Here is a 12,500-nt window from a genome sequence, read left to right as displayed (position 1 = left end):
CCCTCGACATGGCTAAACATTAGGCAATACGAGGAATGGTGTATCTTTTTCGAGTTGTGTAACAGCATTAAACTGGATTCTCCACCAGACTAGATGAATTCTAGTCCTGGAATCCGGCAAAACAAAGAGGCCACAATGAGGATATGTTACAATACAGTTAACTGATCAATCAAGAAGGGGAAAACTTATGTTCTTTACTTTTTTGAAAGGTAAAATAGAAATGTACTCGAACATCCGGACATACATATATCGCATATAGAGTTCAAGTATTCGCCGACCATTTCCGATTTCTGAGATCTAATTTAAATGAAATGAAATAAAATATTCATGTACAAATACACTAGAAGAACCTTCGTCTAAGGACGAGTAAAATTAATCCTCCGAAAAAAAAAAAAAAAAGAATAATGCACAAGGGACTCAAATATGGACTATATTTAGTTTAATTTAGTTTAATGCAAAGGTAGTACAAAAGGATAGAAGCTCTTCGTGAACATTCAGTTATCCCCGATTTCTGTGAAAATTCACAATAGATATTAGACATGAATAAATATTCTCGAAATATCGGATCCTATAGAGTATGTTAAAGGAAAGATTTTTTTAGAAGTCATAATATGGCACTATTCACCTTTTGAAAATTAAAATATTTCAGAGTTGCAATGAATAGGATTCATATACCTGAATTTTAATTTCTTCTGAAGGCCCCTTGAGTTTAAGCCTTAAATGTCAGACAGTTTCTCGAATGAAAATCATTCAATGGATTTTAGATTAAAATTAGACTAAGAATTCTAAACATAAGATTCAGTATCATTATATTTTGATTTAAATCTTCGTACGGAAACATAGAAATGCTGTAAAAATTGTTTTATTTGGAGAATTAATTTTATTTTTATTGGGACGAGTACTCTTCTAGTATATATATATATATATATATATATATATATATATATATATAATATTTTTAAAATAAATATTAGTAATTATATTTATACCTACAAACTGCAGGCTCGAGTGTTTCATGCTTCCGCAATCATAAGTGTAGGAAGTGATAATTGCTGCTGGTCAGTAGATTCGAACTCAGTCACAAAGCCACCACTGACTTCGTAGGCTAGCATTCTTACCTCAAGGCCACCAGCAATTAAAAACTAACAGAAGAATTGACGAAAATTAAATGCATAGAAATGCCATGTCGGTGGGCATTCGTAGTAAACAGTTGGCCGAAACGATCGAACGTCAGGATGTTGTATTCGCGCTTAAGTTGACCGCTTTTTTCTTAATTCCCCAAAGAGGGCTAAAATTTAATTTCTTAAAGGCACTAGTGTTTTATGCATTCAGCAATCACCAGTGTAAGAAAGAGTAATTACTGTCGGTCAAGAGATTCGAAACCAAGCACAAAACCACCTTTGACTCTGTAGGCAAAATCTGCACACACACACACACACACACACACACACACACACACACACACACACACACACACACACACACACAGGTTATATGGAATCTAACAATATATATATATATATATATATATATATATATATATATATATATATATATATATATATAAAAGTGGTTAAGAAATTCCAACGAGAGAAAGATGTATATTTAAATAAGGGAGTGGTCATCAACAATGTGTATTTTTTAACATTATTTTATTATTCCGTGTTTTTGTTTTGTATTAAAAATTATGTTTAGACCATTGAAATAATGTTTTTAAATCATTGAAATCGTTTTTAACGCGTTTCAGACGTTTTGTGAAGCGTCCTCTTCAGAAAGTATTTAAAATGTTTAGAATATATTCAAGATGTGTTAAAAATATAGAAGAACATTTTCATAGTTCATTTGAAATGTTTCCGAGAGGTGGAAACATGTGTAAATGATTCTACTTTTCATTCGTATGTTCAATTTTTGGCTGGACTGTGGTCACTGCTGTCTTATGTTTCTCTCTCTCTCTCTCTCTCTCTCTCTCTCTCTCTCTCTCTCTGCAGAGGACGCTTCACAGAACGTCTGAAACGCGTTAAAAATGATTTCAATGATTTAAAAACATTATTACAATGATCTAAACATATTTTCAATGAAAAACCAAAACACGGAATAATAAAATAATGTTAAAAAATACAAATTGTTGGTGACCACACCCTTATATATATATATATATATATATATATATATATATATATATATATATATATATATATAACTACTTCATTTACTCACATAAAATTAATATACGAAAGTATAAATTTATGCGTAAACTTTAAGTATTTACTTCAAAAGTGCTCAATAAGTAGGTAGAGCTAGTTAGTTAGTTATGAAATATATATGGCGATTAAGCTACACTGAATATTCCGCGTTTCATCCACTCTAGGACTCTTCAGCCTGAAGTATGAAGAGTCCTAGAGTGGATGAAACGCGGAATATTCAGTGTAGCTTAATCGCCATATATATATATATGTATATATATATATATATATATATATATATATATATATATATATATATATATATATATATATATATACAAGAGGCAAAAAGAAAGTCCGCACTTGTAAATTTTTCAAAAAATTATTTAAACAAAGTATACTTCATTTGATTGGCCTTTTATGCTTCTATAATTTTACCCGTTCATATTTGATATTTAATTGAAATATTCTAGTGTTCAAATCAATTTAAAAAATAACTTGAAATTGAGAGGCAAAAAGATAGTCCGCACAATGGAAAATTGTTATTTGAATGTAACTTTAGAACATTAATGCAACACAAATACAACAGGAACACAATGAACTAGTTATTATTTAGTAGCATAGCCCTTCTGCAATTTGACAGCCTGCAATTTTTTTTCGGAATTCCTTGAATTAGACTGCAATAATATTTCGGAGAAAAGGCATTCGACTTTTCTTTAATTTTTGTCCAAAGTTCTTCCAAATTTGAAATTTTATCCTTGCGTAGCCGTTGCTTGATGTATTGCTATACGTTTTCTATATGATTGAGGCTGGAGATTGTGCAGGCCAATCCAAACACGAGATATCATGCTCTTCCAGTAATCTCTTTTGACCAATATGAAGAGTCATGATCTTCATTGCATCTGACGAAGTCCAGACGGCGCTTACTGTTCTTTACAGAAATCATTGGCTTGCGTCTTGCAACATATCCTCGCAAATTAAATTCCTTTAATCTGTTCTTGACAGTAGAAAGAGAGCACTTTTTAACAAGATTGCACTGTTGTTGGATTTGGGGAGCCGTTTCAAATCTGTTTCTTAGGCTACGGATCTTAATAGCATTACCTTCCCAGTTAGAAGTAACTTTAGTACGGCCAGATTTAGGGGCATCAAGAACACTGCCGTGTTGGTGCTTTTGCACAGTCTTTCGTACCTCATCACATTTCAATCTACGGCCGATTTCTCGATTGGATAAATCAGAAAGGTGGAGATTAATGAGCTCCTGACGGTCACTAAGAGAAAGTCGTTGCATATGGACTAAATGTTACGTTGTATAACCTGGAACAACAACAATTACGATTAGAGATGCTTCGTTGCTTGTTGGTGGATATTTTAAACTGATTTAGGGGCGATAAGTTAAGCTGGTTTTAAGCGAATTTGTTGCTGCGCACTTCCTTTTTGTCGGCACTGTATACGCACGCACGTTATATATAATCTAACAAAATATACATTATAGATATACATATATACGTTACGTACGTTACATAGAATGTAACAAAATATATAATATGGATATACATATACACGTTACATAGAATGTAACAAATTATATAATATGGATATACATAAATACGTTATACATGTTACATAGAATCTAACAAATTATATAATATAGATATACATATGTACATTACATACGTTACATAGAATCTAACAAATTATATAATAAAGATATACATAAGTACGTTACATACGTTACATAGAATCTAACAAAATATATAATATAGATATGCATATATACGTTACACATGTTACATATAATCTAACAAAATATATAATACAGATATACATATATACGTTACATACGTTACATATAATCTAGCAAAGTATATAATATAGATATACATAAATACGTTACATAGATTACATAGAATCTAAAAAAATATGATATAGATATACATATATACGTTACACACGTTACATAGAATCTAACAAAATATATAATATAGATATACAGAATATTTCACATGATGGACCTCAAAATGTCCTTGTAAAATTACGATTTAACCAATTTTTTAATTGATCCAGTTTATTAATAGAACGTTTTGTTTTTTTTTACAATACACATTGGTGCGAAAAAGCGGTAAAAAAAAAATGCTACCGTGATATTTATGTGGTTGGTTTCAAACAGTATTTTGTTTCATTTTATTTTTTTTAAAGTCATTATCAAAACTTTAAATATCTAGGTGCCAATTCGCGGCCATTTGTCTTGTTCTTACGTAGCGCTGGACAGTATTTGTTTTTCGAACCGAATAAACGTTTTAAAGTGAGTAAAATCACCAAAAAACTTTTCCAGATAGGAAGAAGAGTAATTTATCTATTCTTTGATAACATTTATTTGTGGTATATTTGTTTTTTTTTTTTACTACTTTTTTGAACCAATGCGTATTGTAAAACTGACCATAATGTTCTATATTAGTTTAATCTGATCATGCAATTAGTCTTACAATATATTGCTCTATTAAAAAGAAATTTAATTGTGCAATTTAATTTTTAAAAATCATTCTTGTCAATGCATTTCTCGTATGCGAAGAGATATTAAAAATGGTTCAGCTTATTCATCTCATAATCAAAATAATCTATACTCCTATAAATTTTTGTTGTGTTTTGATATTCATATTAAAAACCTTTTTTCTATTTATTTAAAAAGAAAATACACCTTTGTTATATATGGGTCGTGGAATTACATTCATCTGCAAAAGATCAAGCTAATTTGCACATTTTTTTAAACATTCATTTTAATTAATTCCCTATTAGTTTTTCTGGTTTTCTTATGGGATGATCATCTTTAGTGAACTATTACGTGTATGTATATTAATGCAGATATCCTACATGATTTATATTTGCGTAATATTTGCGTAAAAAAGCTTGCAGTAAGCACAAAACTCCTTTTATATATATTTATGTATGCGTATATATATATATATATATATATATATATATATATATATATATATATATTTAAATTTGCCTACCAAAACCCTCTGTCAGTTTTTGGCCTACAGACATGAAACTTAATATATAGCGTATTCGAACCCATGTGAAACTTTATATTTGGGTTTTAACCGAGGAAAATCGGTGCAAAAGTGTGAAAATAAAAGAAATGGAATTTGCCAGGTGAACGACGGCATTACGAATATGCATGCGTAACGTAATAGCTATTGGTTCATATTGGTTAATTTTTAAACTTGCAACAAACACGTCTTCGTAGCTCAGGAATTAACGTTAAAGGAAAAAGTTAATCGTAAGCTAAACGTTTTGGTTTCGATTCTCGGTGATGGTGCACGAGTCATTTTTTTAAAAAACTTTTTAAATCATTACTATATATTGGGTCCAATATAATAGAATAATAAATACGAAATCTGCATTAATCAAAATGTCATATTCAATTTTACGACCGGGCAGTGCCGGGCGGCCTGCTAGTTAAATCTAAGAATGCGCTATAATATTTATAATTGCCATCTTTGTTGGTTTTTATTAATTTCGTTTATTTTTACATACTGTTCCACAATCTCCAAACGTGTGTTGCTTAGAACCGAATTTTTATTTTGCACTTTATTCCTGCCTTATAGAAATGAAAATAACCCAAATAATACACATTATCAATCCTCATTTAAAAAATCCAGAAACATAATACACGAGTTGTTTTAAGATTGGCATAAAACACTCCGAAATAAGAAAGAATATCTCTATTATAAACTAAAATCGATTTTTCTCTCCGCCCTATAAGAATATCGGAGTTTTAAAATTTGCAAGTGCATTTAATTAAGCATTAGTTATCGATACAGACTGCGTTCTTTTCTTTATTCCTTAATCTCTTATAAATCGCCAATATTTCGAAATAAATATATTCTTCAGAATACTAGGTTACCAGACCAGGCTGTATGAAGATACCGGCTTCCTGGCCTAAAATTCACCAAACCTTGATATTAATGATTTTTTCATTTGCCTTTGCAAAACTTAAAACATGTTCTGCAAATCCCAAAACCAAATCTACAATTTTCCTCTCTTTCTCTTTCCTATTCTTTCTTTTTTCTTCTTCTTTTCTCTTATTAAGGCAACATGTTATGTAGCTGGCAACCCGGTACTCTTAGCACGGGGTCTTGGTGGCAGAGCAGTTCAAAACCTCGGAAAATAGATATGGGCATTACAATACTTGGTAAAACTTGCGGAGAATGCTCTGTTTTACGGTTGTTTAAAAATGGAAATTTAAATTTCGTTCCGTTTTATTACATTACGTCCAACTCACCATTCACATTCGACATGTACACTTGTATAGGTTTTCGCGTATGCTGACAAGGTTGAGGGTGTCTATTTCGAAAGCCGTTCTTAACATGGGGAGGTTGAGATGTTTATTCGTTGTAAGCATAGCCGAAAACTATAAAAGTCAACATTTCCGCTGTGAACGGTGAGATGAACTTATATGATAAAAATACCGAAAAGGTATACCAAATTGACTTTTTTCGTTTGAAGATTAAAAATTATATATATAAAATTTTTTTCGTTTTTTTTTCTTTTATATATATATATATATATATATATATATATATATATATATATATATATATATATATATATATATATATATATATATAAAGGTACGGTTGCTGAATGTTATTCCTTCAATTTTGGGGGCGCATGCGCAAGTTTAAAAAATTAAAACGGAACGAAATTTAAATTTCCGTTCCATTTTTATAACAACTGTAAAACGACGCTCTAGACAAGTTTTACCTAGTGCTTTATGTAGGTCCTCATCTGAGGGGGTCGGAAAGGCTTGATACGATTAATCAACTGGTCACGTCAAGCTCCATTCATACAAACTTACTAACAACAGTCAATGTTATTTTTTATTCGAAGCCTCACTAATAACTACTAATAAGTATCCCTCCAAATATGGTGAAAAGAGGATCAATTAGTTATTTAAAGGTCTAAAGAATTTGAAGCATAAAAAACTTTTTACCAAAATAACCAGATTCGGCATAAGAAAACAGCGAAACCAAATTTCTTTAAAAGAAATATGCCATGTGATCAGTGTTTGTTTTTATTATTGTATTTTTATTTTGTATTTTTGTTTTTTGCATTTTTGTATTTTAGTTTTTTGTTTTGGCGTATCTACTGTAATTGGGTACATCATTTTAAATCAACATGACTTTTAATGCATTCGCTTATATTAATGTAAATGCCGATTGAATGTATTAGTGTCTCTGGTTCGATATTGAATTAACCATATGCGTTTCAACCGGTTGCTCTGTCAGTTGTTATGCGCCCATTTTTTTTGTTAAAGACTACAGAGAACTTTGTTTGCTGACAGCCTAGTGTGATACTACAGACGTCTTACATATAGAGTTAGTAAGTAAAAAAGAATAAGGAAAAGCTATAACAAAAAAAAAAAAAGGAAATAGTTGATCAGCAGAACAAAAGTATAGGAAATGAAATTAGTAGAAATACAATGGGAGGGGAACACAAAAGACATATGAAATAGAATAGTTAATCAAGGTGTGATGGTGACTGGAACAAAAGGCCGAATATGGAGGTCATTAACCTCTAGGTTCGGCCTTTTGTTCCAGTCACCTTTCATTTAGAGTCATATAGATATTTTTTTCTTTTTTTTGAAAGCGTAACTTTATAACATATAAAAATCGATAGAACATTAACTCTATAATAATATATCTGCAAGAATTAAAATATCATATTTTAGCGTATTTTACGACCGGGCTACGCCGGGCGTTCCTGCTATCTTGGATAAATACTTTTGCAGTTTTAACAAAAGAGCTACAATAATATCAGAGCGTCTTCATTTATGCTGAATATCAACAGAATACAACATCAATATATTTCATATGAATGAGTCCCCTGTGGAATTTCCACAGGTTCCATTAGTTTTTTTAGTATTTTTATATTGAGCAGTCAATTACAGTCTTCGTTTCATGTAAAAGCAAGGCGCTTATAAGCAAGGTACATTAAGGAGCTTGATTTATTACGGCAGTGGCACACCTTTTTTATTGTTGACAATTAATTATATTATCAAATATGTGACAGGTTTCCTCAGTAAAGGTTTAGGAGGAGCGAGAGTGAGTTTCGCGACAGTTGACGACAGTTTACAGTTGGGGACAGTTGAAGGCAGGTTGTTGGTCGGAGCAGATAAGGAAATGAATTGATCAACCAACTAGAGAACATGGTTTCGACAGACACTTAGGGTGTGAACATTAGCATTTAGAGGGTCGATGGTATCGCACACAGAGAGCACAACTGATATATACAGAATGTGTGGGATTTTTATTTTCTGTGTTTTCTCTTGAGTTTGTTTATTTTTTTTATTTGTGAACCAATGCGTGAAACTACGACACGGTCAGTGTGTGAGACTACGACACGGCCAGAACGAGAATGGAAGATGAAGGAGAAGAGAACCACAGCGCACAGCGTTTGGGATCGGCGATTGTTGTCGAAAGGGTACACAAAACTTTTTTACTAGTTTGATACTTGGTTAAATTTCCGGTCTTGTCGGCAACCCCCAAAACAAGAAAAACTCACCGTGGACAATTACCAATATTTATTGAAACATAATTGCGTAACGACGACGACGACGACGACGACAAAAAACAAAAAACAAAAAAACATTTATGTTTCTCTTTTTGGGGAGATTTAAATTTTTTCTTTGTACTTAAATTCCTTAGAAGAGGAGTCTGGAGCACATGCCAGATGCCCCATACATCCGATCTAGGCTCAACATTCCTCCTTATCTTCATCAATGATCTCCCTAAAACATTCTAAGATCATTCGTCGACATTTACGCAGATGATACAACACTTCGAAGCGCATTAAATTATCAACATGTTTCTGGTTCTCTATCTATCTTTCGGCCCCGGCACGTGGTGCTATGGAGAAACAAAGTAGCTGCTTGATTTTAATGCGTCCCAAATCTCACTTTTCTCCTTTCGCCATCAACGCTCGGATCACAAATTTGCCCGAATTGAAATGAATGGCTTTTCCATTGAAGAAGCTTCTGCTTTGATGAGCTCCTGGAATTGACCTTTACTTCATACTTGATATGTGGTAAACATGAAACATCTGTTGGAAACATGATTGGATTATTTTGTCGCCTCATAAAGTATGTCGTTCCTAACGCATTCCTCTACCTGAATAAAAGTCAAATAAATTATAAATAGGAGTACTATTGCCACCAAAAGCACTCTGTTCTGTATTGACAGACTAAAAAACTCCTTCGAAATCTAGTGGGGAATGTCCTTTTTATTTCCTTACAACCACTTACTAACAGAATATATGGTGTTAGTCTTTCTCTGCTCTATCCTTATATTCATGATAGGTGTTCAACGGGTCTCCAATGTATGCTTCCTTATATAAAAATCACAACAAAAACTCGTCATTCTACAACCACTAAAAATACTTTTCCTTTCTTCCGCTGTGTACTTCAAAATAAACGAAACTTCCACGAGCAGAGTTTATTTTCCTAAAACTACCTATTACCTTTCTTTGGAACATAATATCGCGTCTTTGCTTAGCAGCAAGCCATAACATAGTTGTTTTAAAGTCCAATGTGAACAAATTCTTGTTGAGTCGGCCTTTGAAGTAATCGAATTCTGCTTAGTTTCAACCGTCGTTACCACTCATCACGGTATCGTCTTACCGTCCACCTAACAAACTCATTAACCTTTATTGTCGAGTAGCTTCCCGGCCTTGATAAATGGCGATTATACTGTAAAATAATAGGCCGAATTAAAGAAAACTTTTTAGTCTTTTTCTACCGATCGTTAACTTCTGTTCCGCTTTCACACTCTCTTTTTCTCTCAGTTCTTTTATTGAGAATTTTCGCTTGAAACGACTATTCTGATTGGCTACCGAGTCATTGATCGTTTGTCATTTTTTATTAATTTTATATTGGCAAGTCAATTACAGTCTTCGTTTCATGTATAAGGGAGGAGCTTACAATCAAGCTACAATAAGGAGCTTACTTCATTACGGTAATAACTAGAGGTATGACAAGATAATATTCTTATCATTATTTTGACTCTCCAACATAGATAGACATAGTTAATCAATCAAGAACCACATCACTATCTAAAAACATATAAGATATTAACTGATATATACTCGAGAGTATATTCTCTTTTCATAGCCTTACTGATAATATTATAAATTTTGGAATAGAGCTGTTAGGTACCAGGGATCGTAATGCGAGCTATATTTAATTCAGTTCAATTCTATGCAGAGAGGGTAAAATTCCGATAATTCTGATTTTTAAAAAAATCTTAATAATAGTTATTAGACATCAATTAATGAATATTCCTACAATTTTAGTTACCCTTGAGCATTTTAACAGAATTTTAGGGGGTATAATATAGGCACTCTATTCCATTTGAAAATTTAAATATTTCTAATGATTTTTATTGGATTTGATCCATTGTCGTTAGTAGGGCTATGACAAAAGAATATTCTTACCATTGTTTTGACTCTCGAGTTTATATCCGACACAGATAGACACAATTAATCAATCGAGAACCACATCACTCTATATAAAAAAAGCATATAAGATATTAACTGATATATACTCGAGAGTCAAAATAATGAAAAGAATATTCTCTTGTCGTAGCCCTAATAATAACATGCCCATATATTATCAAATATGCGACAGGTCTTCTTAGTAAACTTTTAAAATCGTAATCGCGATTAGGCCATCCACTGAATGTTTTAATCTCTTAAATTATAAACGAAATTGGATGTTTCAAATTTATTGTTTATGATTATCTATTCTATAATGTTTTTAGGAGCAGGTGCACTCTACAATGTCTTAAAATCGTAAACGCAATTTAGTCATTTATGCTAGTAAATCAGTTGGCTTGTTATTGGTGTAAGGTTTATGACTGCAAATGAAATTCGTTATTTCAAGATTCTTGCTTGATAATTCGTCTTCAGGTCATTAGAATTATATAGGTCTTCTTTTTCTGGCTGTCACGTTAATGCGTAAAAGATGAACTTTTAGTCATGCAAACCAAAATGAAACTTGAACTCGCAAATTTCAAATAACAAAACTGAAAATAATATCCATCTTTTTTTTTTTTTTACTTTTCTTTTAAATGCATTATGTCTCAATTTAATCTGTTGTTAATCTAATTCTTTTTAAAACCAGTTTTTTTTTTAGATGTTTTTTCCAGGAAGATGGGCATTTTTGTTCCTTTAAGAATATTCTATCTCCGTGAATTTGGATTGATGCATTTTTGTTTGTTATGCAGATCATACAACCGTTTATGGCAACACTTCGAAGAGCATTAATCACGAACATGTTTCTGATTCTCTACCCGTCCTTCGACCTCACTTTTCTCCTTTCGCCATCAACGCTCGGATCACAAATTTGCCCGAATTGAAATGAATGTAAATGGATTATGCAACATAATCACGTAGACACACCGAAGTGTCAACATGATTATGTGTTGACATATCACGGAAATTAAGCAACGACAAGCCTGGCCAGTATCAGGTGGTGACCATTTGAGAATAACAGGTGCTTTATGTTTTTTTTTAATTCAATTTTCACCCCCAAACAAGGTACAGTGCCACTTTGAAGTAGGGGGCAACTATCGGGGATATACGTTGCAGGGATAGTATGAAAGGAGACGGACAGCAAGATGCCTGTTCACATTACATGTCTGTACAGTTGGCAAAGCAGAATACCGAAAGGAAGTTCCAAAATCTAGCAGTTCTGGGGAAGCAACTATTGGAGTAGAAGGCTTTCTTACATCTAGGGATCTCTACTGTGTAGGGGTGGGATTTAGCTGCTTGTCGGGTTTGTCGGGGATATTTACGTCGAGGGGGCACAACAAGTGCTTGTAGTTCGTCAGAGCATTCACCATTAAAATACTTGTAGCACAGGCAGGGGATGCAGCGTCTCGTCGATGGGACAGAGGTTGAAGCTTAGATGACAGTTCAGGACCTATCAGGTTGACGACTCTCTTTTGAACCCTGTCCGGTAGTGAGAGATAAGTAACAGATGCACCAGCCCAAAATGTGGCAACAGTACTCCATACATGGGCGAATGGTGGCCTTATAGAGGTAAAAGATACTTTCAGGCGGAAGTAGCTTTCTAGCACGGTAGAGGGCGCCCACCTTCTTCGCAGCAGCCTTGGCAATGCTCTCAATGTATCTGTTCCAACTTATGTTCCCTATGGACGTTAGGCCGAGGATTTTAAAAGAAGTGCTTTCAGGTAATGTGTTTTGGCCCTTGCTATTGGTGGTATAAATAATATTTCTTGTAATTATTGAAGGAAA

The 12,500-nt window shown here is 32.8% G+C and overlaps 1 protein-coding gene across 2 annotated transcripts in view; it reads right to left on the bottom strand.

Annotated features, from left to right (window-relative positions):
- The window catches only part of LOC145260475 (major egg antigen-like), a 165,899-nt gene that overhangs the window by 2,199 nt on the left and 151,200 nt on the right, over positions 1–12,500 (bottom strand). The gene's annotated exons all lie outside the window — the stretch shown is intronic.

The sequence above is a fragment of the Euprymna scolopes genome, chromosome 36 (assembly GCF_053919585.1).
Source record: "Euprymna scolopes isolate OS-2025 chromosome 36, ASM5391958v1, whole genome shotgun sequence".
NCBI classification, from domain to species: Eukaryota; Metazoa; Mollusca; class Cephalopoda; order Sepiida; family Sepiolidae; genus Euprymna; species Euprymna scolopes.
The sequence above is the reverse complement of the archived record's forward strand: the minus strand, read 5'-3'. Positions and strand labels throughout refer to the sequence as shown.